The following is an 11,170-nucleotide window of genomic DNA, read 5'->3' as shown; positions in this document are numbered from 1 at the left end:
ACACACACTAATATTAAGTTTCATACTTGTGGAACAGTAACCTAACAGTTACACACACACACACACACTAATATTAAGTTTCATACTTGTGGAACAGTAACCTAACAGTTACACACACACACACACACTAATATTAAGTTTCGTACTTTTGGTACACCACCAAAAACTATGCACATTGGTATTACATTTTGCAGTTAAAGTTAACGTACTTTATCCAAAATTAAACACAATGAAGCTGTTCGATGAATCACAGCATAAAGTCTCAAAATAGCAATCTTTAGTTTCAATGAACAACCTACGGTTAACAGAGGTTCAATTAATGCAGTTGTAGATAAACCGAAAGATACGTTTTACCATCAGAGATTTTTCGCAGTTTTTAAAATGAAGAATAATACACCGAAGGTTTGTGTTATAAGCTCTCAAGTTTACCGCTAAGCCACCAGGTGGTCCTTTACTGAATGCAATAGCATAGTACGTCTTCGTTTTGTTTGTTGTCAAGCATAAAGCTATACGATAGGATATCTGTTCTCTGTCCATTGTATGTATCGAAACCCAATTTTAGCGTTTTAAGCCTTTAGACTTAGCTGGAAAGGGGGTGGGGGTAAGTGTTGGGTATTCTAAGTTAGAAAATCGTATTTTATTTGAAATGAAGAATTAATTTGTGCAGTCGATTTAGTATTTCCAATAAATCGCAGAACTGCAACAGAAGCAATTAATTATGCTCGAGTGTCAACTCTGTATTGGAAAATGTTGAAAACATTGGAAGTATATATGTTTGTGTCCAGGTAATGGATATTTCAGAAATCCAAGTGTTTGATATCTGTAATGTTCGCTGGTTTTAAATGAACATTATTTCCTTCCTATTGTTAGTCATGTGGTCGCGTAACGGTCAATAACGTAAGAACACATTTCAATTTCTTTCACTGCCGTAGGAAGCAAATTTGGAGTGGCATTTATAGGTGGGTGTGGGGGCATGTTCCCCCAGAAAGTTGTTGAAAATTTAATGCTATGATATTGAATCTAGAACTATTTTAACTACAAATACTGCATACACCAAGGTAATGCACTGAATTAAAAGGGGGAAGTTTAATATTAAAGTTATTGCTAGACATGCCATAAAAAAGTAGTGAGGCCATGGCCTGACAGGCCTTACCGCTTCCTTCTACCCTGATTTTGAAATACATCAGTTCTGTTAGGGTGTCTACCTCTTGTTAATAACAACTGCTAACCTATCCGTCCAGTTCATCTGTTTGTACGCTTTACAACTATAGACACGATATGCATTCTCTCTGTCCAGCAGTACTTTTATGCAATTATAGACACTATAGGAATTCTATGTAACTTGCTCGTTACATAGAATTTCTATAGTTTTACACTCGTTACATAGAATTTCTATAGTTTTACACTCGTTACATGGAATTCCTATAGTTTTACACTCGTTACATAGAATTTCTATAGTTTTACACTAGTTACATAGAATTCCTATAGTTTACACTAGTTACATAGAATTTCTATAGTTTTACACAAGTTACATAGAATTCCTATAGTTTACACTAGTTACATAGAATTTCTTTAGTTTTACACAAGTTACATAGAATTCCTATAGTTTTACTCTCGTTACATAGAATTCCTATAGTTTACACTCGTTACATTGAATTTCTATAGTTTTACATGTAAAACTATAGGAATTCCATGTAACGAGTGTAAAACTATAGAAATTCTATGTAACGAGTGTAAAACTATAGGAATCCCATGTAACGAGTGTAAAACTATAGAATTCTATGTAACTAGTGTAAAACTTTAGAAATTCTATGTAACGAGTGTAAAACTATAGAAATTCTATGTAACGAGTGTAAAACTATAGAATTCTATGTAACGAGCGTAAAACCTGCTGGTCGGTAGAAAAATAGATAAACAACAACAACAAAAAAGATAAAATAAAACGTATAATGTCACGTACTCTTTACGTAAACTGCAGTTGGAATATAGTAATTCTAAGAACCCATACATAAAAGAGAGGGGAATATGTTATTTGTCAGCCACACTACATCTACTATATCCCTACCGAATAGGCCTTTCGCAGAATGGCAGGGCTTGTCAAACCAGTTTACTAGTGATGTAGATATCACACTTAAGTAACATTTTCTGTAGTGGGTCAAATGATTTCTTTGATATAAAAATAAATAATAATTGTTGACCAGTATTGTAAAAAACTGTAACATATATGTATATCAATAGTATAGCATACATTAATTGGAAATAGGCGACCAAATCAGCATTATATAGCAATAATGGAATCAACAGAAATCAAGAACATTCACAATGAGACTATAAAAAAACAATATTTTTCATTACCAGTCCTTGTCATCATTCACTCATAGTGGAAAATATCAATGGCAACAGCATTACAAATGTAAAAAAAAATAAAAAAATAGGGTGGTTCATTTCTACTTTACAGTTATTTTTATATCTAAATATTAAGGGTGACTATAGTTCCACAACTGGCTATAAACAGCGGAATTCTTAACCCTTAACCGATTCTCCATAACTACAGTCATTTTGACTACTGCGTTTGGATCGTGTCTGATAAATGGAACATCCCCAATGTGTTTTGGAGCACGACCACAGACATTTTCTGCTATGAGTTAATGACGATGACAAGGACTTGTAATGAAAAAATGTGTTTTTTTTTCTTGTTCAATGTGGATGATTTTGATTTGTATGTATATATAACACGCTCTACTTGGCAAAATTATTCACGAAATTTTACGTATTTTGTTGCAATAAAGTGGAAATTCGATTAATATTTTAATGATTAGTATAATAGTTTGAAACCAGAAAGGAATCTGAAAATCGAAAAGGTAATGCGTACACTATTGGTTAGTCACTCATATATATATATATATATATATATTTATCATCAAAGCTTTTATACATCAGAATTCTAAAATGTAATCAACATTAATTCAGCTAACGACTTCGACGCTGTACTGTGTAATAGCACAACGTGGGTAAGGCTGCCCTATGCAACTATAGTTCTTCTCAAAGTAATGAAGTTAATAACTAACGAGCTGAGTGTAATAACTTTCCACAGGAAAGCATTCTCATAATGAAACTATAGAAGTTAGCAGACTTTTTCTAGATAAATCGTAAGCTTAACAATATCGGATTTTATTGTTCACTTTGTGTTTTCTCACTTTACAAATGAAAGAAAAATTGTTTACATAATTTTCCAACCATAAAAGCCGTGTATATCTATATATATATAAATATATATATATATCAATTTGGAGAAAACGTAAATTATGGTATGTAATAGTTGAGCCCATTAATTAAAAAGTTTTCTATTACCAGTTTACAAGAATTTTTTTTTGAAGATACATTTCTGGCATCGTTATACGAGAACAAATTTATTTCGCGTCTTGTACTATTTTGCTTAACTGATTGAGCACATAACAAAAAGAGAGTCGTAAAATATTAATAACCTGCGTAAAAATGTACTTGCTCCTGCGACTGATGACTCAATGGATAGATGTACACAGGTTATCCTGATGAAGAACAATTTCACAAAAACGAACAATACATCATAACTGTTGGGAAAAGTCGAAGCATCACAAATTCTGTTCTAAATTAAAACTCAGATACTGCTAAACGCACTGTAAATAAAAAAATCCCATCAAATAAAATTCCCAAAACCACAAGTCTGTTTAAATAAAACCTGATGTACCTCAGTTCAAATTATAAATTAAAATTAAAACATCGTAATTGCAAATGTAAAAACCAAAATATCACAGTTCCAATTTAAAATAATAAAAATTAAATCATCATATTTTCAACTGTAAATAAAAACTAAATCATCATATTTTCAACTGTAAATAAAAACTAAATCATCATATTTTCAACAAGTTGAAAATATGATGATTTAGTTTTTATTTACAGTCGAAAATATGAGTTTACAGTTGAAAATATAGTGATTTAGTTTTTATTTACAGTCGAAAATATAGTGATTTAGTTTTTATTTACAGTCGAAAATATGATGATTTAGTTTTTATTTACAGTCAAAAATATGGTGATTTAGTTTTTATTTACGTAAATAAAAACTAAATCACTATATTTTCAACTGTAAATAAAAACTAAATCACCACAATTCCAATCGTAAATTCAAACCAAAGTACCACAATTCACACAATAAATAAAACCCAAATACTATAAATTTGGCAAAACCTAACAATACTGAAGGATAATAAGATTGCTATATACAGTAAACTGGTGCTAACAGAAAGATAATTTTTGGGTGAAGCGATAGTGATCTATTGTTTCCGGGCAACAGAAAAGAAAACAGTCAACAGTTCATGTACAGCCATTTCAACGAAAGCAATGGAATGATACCTTTCCATGAATACTAATAAATATGGTAACTATTCTTGATAGTTATAAAGTTGGTAAGGGTACAATACATATTATCAGATTTTAAAAAAAATTAAATAATATCTATACATTTATTAAAACAATTCTTAGCATAAGAAGGATTTTAGACACACACACACACACATATATATATAACAACCTTGGTCACTTTGGTAGGGTCCGGGAGCGATCTGGTAGTTAGGGTGCCAGACTGTTGGGTTGAGGTTCTGTGATATGTGTCCTGTTATCGTCCAAAAAAAAAAACAATCGCATGAGAAAGAATTTCACAGAAATACAATTTCTTATGGCTGTATGCAGGTTTTAACCATTTAAAGCAGACAACCCAGGAACTTAGCGATTCTTAGTGTATTTTAGCATGTCATGGCGTTACAAATGGTAGAAGGATTACCGTTTTCATCACAGTAGTCCAAAAAGGATACGTTATTTTACACAGTGATACCTGTCATATTTTCAAATTCTCTCCTTTACGTTGGTTTTTACTTTTTTTTTTACAAGGTTGGGATGTCATTCATCTTTCAAGAATGGGTACAAATATTCTAGTTGTGTGGGAATTTTGCATTAAGTCACTGAAAAGTCGCAACAAAATTAAATTTGACGCACACACACGTCGTGAGGCTCCACAGCTCACAATGTGTTGGTCGTCTTCTCGACAAGTTGCATGAAAACGATTATTTGGCCGGTCGTAAGCTAATCGGAGGGCCTTCCGCAGCAATATTTGTTTGTTTTGAATTTCGCGCAACGCTACACGAGGGCTATCTGCACTAATTTAACAGTGTAAGACTAGAGGGAAGACAGCTAGTCATCACCACCCACCGCCAATTCTTTTGCTCCTCTTTTACCAAAGAATAATGGGATTGACCGTCACATTATAACGCCCCCACGGCTGGGACGGGATTAGAACCCGCGACCCGCAGATTGCGAGTCGAGCTCCCTAACCGCATGGTCATGCCGGGACCTCAGCAATGAATAAGGATTAATAAAAAAATAATAAGATAATTTTTAAACTCACATAATTTTTTGGGTAAAATCACAAATTAAATATACGTCATTATCGAGGTTGGTAGTTCCCTTGATAATGAAATTATTTGCATTACGCAATAATTTTAGATAATACTGACAACAAAGCAGCGAGTCGGTAGTCTTTTAATATCTTAGTATGACCTCCTTTACATACACAAATTACTATACTTATTTTAAAACTTCTAGAAAGCTGCCTTCCTGAAGCGATAAATCTATTTAAAAAAAACAATATTCCTTTTATTTCTGCATCTCCTTCAGCAGCTTTTCCAGATTCAAATTCATTTACCATTTCTTCAATCTCACTTTCATATATATATATATGTATTAAAAAATGCATTAGACCTTATTTTTAAGGTTTCACTTTTATTAGATAAACGACATTTCTTGAACTTATCAACCAGCAATGTTCCCACTATTCCTGTCTAGTTTTTATTGATTTTACTTACTAATCTTAATTTATGGATTTTTCTCCAAAGGTTAACTAACATTTATCTGTAGAACGTCATTAGGTTTGTTTCTTTTGAATTTCGCGTGAAATTACTGGAGAGCTATCTAATTTTGAAATGATAAACTAGAGGGAAAATAGCTAGTCAACACCACCCACCGCCAGCTCTTGGGCTACTCCTGACTAACGAATAGTGAGATTGACAGTCACATTAGTAACAGCTGAAAGGGTGGGCATGTTCAGAGACAGGATTCGAATCCGCGACCCTCAGATTGCGACTTAAATACCCTAAAGACCAGGCCATGCCAAACCTAACTTGATTAAGAAAATTCTTTTTATCTTTAGATCGACCACACATTTCGTTTATGGCTTTTTCAATGCTTTAATATTATATTTATTTTATAAAACTTATGCAAGTTTTGTGATTATTTTCTTCATCCAAACTCATGTTATCACCTTTATAAATATGACTTATTTTTCTACTAAACGTATTGAATTTAAAAGAATATTTGTGATCCAAGGGTTTATTTTTCTACATTTATTTTGAACGATTTTCAGCATTTTTTAATTTATGTATAAGTTATTTTAATTAGTTTATAAAGTAGTTGAATACCACATTAACATTGTTCGAATTTTTTATACATTCAGAAGTTGTAGTCTTTTATATATTTTCAGAATCAGAGTTAACTTTGAACGCGGTCCTGTAAGAGAAACATCGTGATACCTTTTCCTCGCCCGAGCCACTTCTATAGAACTAACCCCCCAGTGGCACAGCGGTAAGTCTGCGGACTTACAACACTAGAAACCGGGATTCGATACCCGTGATTGGCAGAGCACAAATAGCCCTTTGTGTAGCTTTGTGCTTAACTACAAACAAACAAAATATATTTTCCCAGTATATCTAGTTCCATTTCCTGAATTGTAGCATTTTTTCTGACATACTTTCTGCTGTTTTCTAAATCTTAAATTAACATATAGTCCAAAAGAAATGATAAATCAGATTTAGTTTCATTATAAAGTCAGTAAGGTTTTAAATATTTGTTATTATGATTTTTAAAAATAGATGATCCAATTATGTTTACAAACTATTTTTTTTACAAACTCTTGATACATAAAAAACCAACCTGAATTTACTACTTGTATATAATATTTGCATGATTATCTTTTTTTTTATCATGCGCTATAATTATTCATTTATTGTCTTTATAATTTAATGTATTAGCCAGCTCCTCAGTGGGATTAGATTGAGCAAATCCATGTAATCTGTAAATCCCAGGTAGGCAACGTTCATTATTTTATATTGTTAAATATAATTACAATAAAATGTTGTTTTAAAATACGTTAAGTTTTCAATTATCTCAGTAATATTGTCTACATAAAGAATTATTCTACTAAATCTATATTTTTCGCGAAAGTTCGAACAGGATATTATATCCTTCAATGCCATATAACGTGGCATATAACGTTTCATATCATCAACTTAGTTATATCAATTCTTTTCATAAACTTTATATGTTTTTCTGTTATTTTTGTTTTACACTTACTTTTATACTATTACTCTTATTTTATGGTATACTTCTCAAACTATTTAATCATATATTTTAGGCCGTATACTGTTATTTTATTTTGCAAAAAGTTGGTTTAACTTTTTTTTATTTTGAACTTGAATATATTTAATATATTTTGTCATCTCCATTATGTTTAAACATTCATCTAAGGTACTCGAGAAAACTAACACTTTTTTAACTACTCCATATATATCAATATATTTCTATTTCATCATTTACTGCTAATACTTCGTTCTTAGAAATATTTAATTGGTTACTAATAATCTGAACTATTTTTTTTAAACTGTGATCGAATTTTTCATAGCTTCTATTTCTTCATGCAGTGTATTTTCAGACTTAGCACTTAAAGAACCAAACAAACAAAAAATTGGACTACTTCAGCTGCCAGCAGACTGCAACAAAATTAAAAAAAATATTAAAACTTACACCGTAAACAAACATCAGATAATAAACATATGTTTTAATGTTCACAACTTTTCTCGTGGCTTTAAACTTTACTTACGTATAAACCAAGGCCTGGTTTGATATTTGCGTCAAGGTGTTCTGAGATAGTTATATTTATGGTCTAATCACTAATAATGGTTTCGTGAAAAGTATAGTCTATATCAAGGAAATCAGATTTGTGTGTCAGAATTGTGGCGACTCACTGCGAATCTGCAACCGAGAAAATTAGTCAATTTAAGCACCACTGAAACAAAAACAAACGCGATTTTGTTTTTCTGTTTAAACTGTTTAATGCAAACGTATAGTTTACTACAGGGGTTTTCGTAAGCTCTGGCAATGAACATAAGGTAACTGAACAAAAAATGAGAAATTGTATATTTGTTCGTTTCGGGTATTCGTGCAAGGCTACACAATGGTCATACGCGTTAGCCGTCCCTAAATTTGAACTGATAGAGAGAAATGTAGCTAGTCAACAGCACCTACCGCCAACTCTTGGACCACTCTGATCGATTACGGAGTGTAATTTTGTAACGTCGTATCTATTGCATCTATAATCCGGCATATTATCACCAATGAAGAATATCTACAAAATATAAATCATACTTCAACGTGTGCGGTAATAAAATAATTTTAAAAGGTCATTGCATTCGGTATCAGTACGTCCTGTTAGGTTAGGTTGTTTGTTTATGAATTTTTGCGTAAAGCTACACGAGGGCTATCTGCGCTAGCCGTCCCTAATTTAGCAGTATAAGACTAGAGGGAAGGCAGGTGGTCATCACCACATACGCGGCCAGCTCTTGGGCTACTCTTTTACCAACGAATAGTGGGATTGACCGTCACATTATAACGCCTCCACGGCTGAAAGGGCGAGCATGTTTGGTGGGACGGGGATTCGAACCTACGACCCGCAAATTGCTAGTCGAGCACTCTAACCACCTGGCCATGGTTAGGTTAGCTAAGAAAAAAAAGGCTCGTTAAGAATTCTCTCTGATTGCCTTTACAAGTGCATTCTTTTCTCTGTCGTCTCGTTAGAATTTTCGATAAAGAATTTTTGTACAGATCCAAAGCTTATAAGCTTTCCAGACCTGTTCGATAAAGTTTTGATATAATTCTCAGGATGAAATAAGTATCACGTATCTCCAGCTTAACATATAAGCAGCAGGATTCAAAGGAAAAAGTTATCACTAAAGTGAATAAACCTGCAAACCTATCCACACCGCACCCTTTAAGGGCCGGTTTTATTATACGCCTTGTTATTTACGTGCAGAAAAACGCCCCCCCCCCTCATTGGATTAATAAAAAGACGTTAGAGTCATATATCTATACGGCATTACGATTTGTTCTAAAACTTGCTCCACATTAGATTAATAAAAATACGTTAGAGTCATATATCTATACGGCATTACGATTTGTTCTAAAACTTGCTCCACATTAGATTAATAAAAAAGTGTCAGAAATCGATATCTGTGCGGCATTACGATTTGTACTAAAACGCGTTCCTCGTTGGAATAATAAAAAGGCGTTAGTAAGCGATATATTTACGGAATCCTCCAGTATGGTCAAATAGTAAGGTTTGACCAACATTCTTATAACGCACCCACGCAATGTAGTTGTCATTGAATATCACTAGTAGTTGATAAACTCGCCTATATGTAGTTGTGATTGAATATCACTAGTAGTTGATAAACCCGCTTAGATCTAATTGTGGTTCGACTTTACGGGTTGTTTGTTAACCCCTCTGTGTACAGATTGTGATGGAAATCTCTGTATACCATTTAACAGTCTATTATAATAGAATATTCTCATATAAATTAATAAATATATTATGATACTGTTCAAAAACATCTATAATACACAACAAAAGAAATACAAAACATCAGCTGTATTTTGGCCAGACTTGACCTAGTAATTGGCGTGCTAGGATTGTGAATTGGAATATTGATGAATAGCGCCCCTTTCCCCCAAAAATAGGTGAGTTTATCAACTACTAGTGATATTCAATCACAACTACATATAGGTGAAATTGAATATCACTAGTAGTTGATAAACTGACCTATATATTGTTGTGATTGAATATCACTAGTAGTTGTTAAACTCACCTATACGTAGTTGTGATTGAATATCACTAGTAGTTGTTAATCTCACCTATACGTACTTGTGATTGAATATCACTAGTAGTTGATAAACTCACCTATGTACAACTACACATAGATGAGTTTATCAACTACTAGTGATATTCAATCACAACTACATATATCTGCGAGTTTATCACTTACTACTATCACTATCACAACTACACATAGGTGAGTTTATCAACTAATAGTGATATTCAATCACAACTACACATAAGTGAGTTTATCAACTGCTAGTGATAATGGTTGGAGACGGCTTGAATGGGTAATGAAGAAAACTTTAATATAAGTTTAACATAACAACAAATATACAACGTTTCGACAAGGTTTTGTCATCATCAGGTACTTCAACCACTGTGATCCATATGGGTTTACTGTTTATTTTTGTGCAAAGCTACACAATAGACTATCTGTGCTTTACCCGTCGAATGGAATCGAACACCGGATTTCAGCTTTGTAGCTCCGTTAACTTACCGCTAAACTATTGGGGAAATCAAAAGGGTTTATCAACTACGAGTGAAATCCTTTTCTTACAAAACAAAGTTCGTCAAAATTTTCAATTTTTGACACTTGTCCTCTGGTGGGTTAGCCGTAAAGTTTACGGAGTTACAACGACAGAATCCGGAGTTCGATTCCCTAGTGTGGATAAAATGGATACAGTTTTGCAATAAGAAGACAACAATAATTTTGCCACTTTCACATTTGAATCACGTGAATCCAACAGAATCCACTTGACTAATATAATTTTCCCTAATTTTTGTTCAATTATCCCCTGGTGGGACAGCGGAAGTTTACGGGACTTACAAAAATCCGGAGTTCGGTCCTTTGCAGTAAACACAGCAAATAGGCCAATGTGGCTTTGCTCTAAAAAACAAACGAACTTATTATTCTATCAACTATTTTAAATATAGTGCAAACTGTATGAAATTGTAAATTGCCGAATAATATTATCTGTAGTAAAGACGAACATTTTCTTAATTTTTCAACCTAAAAAACTATGTTTTTTTCTATTAAAAATGGAAATATTATGTTCTCTGCCAAATGAAAAGCGTAGACAATGTTATCCCAAGGGTATATACTACATATGCAAGAAAATAAATCTCACAGATAAAACTCGTGTTTCTTGAGCCATC

The sequence above is a fragment of the Limulus polyphemus genome, unplaced genomic scaffold, assembly GCF_000517525.1.
Source record: "Limulus polyphemus unplaced genomic scaffold, Limulus_polyphemus-2.1.2 Scaffold1779, whole genome shotgun sequence".
Taxonomy (NCBI): domain Eukaryota; kingdom Metazoa; phylum Arthropoda; class Merostomata; order Xiphosura; family Limulidae; genus Limulus; species Limulus polyphemus.
The sequence above is the reverse complement of the archived record's forward strand: the minus strand, read 5'-3'. Positions refer to the sequence as shown.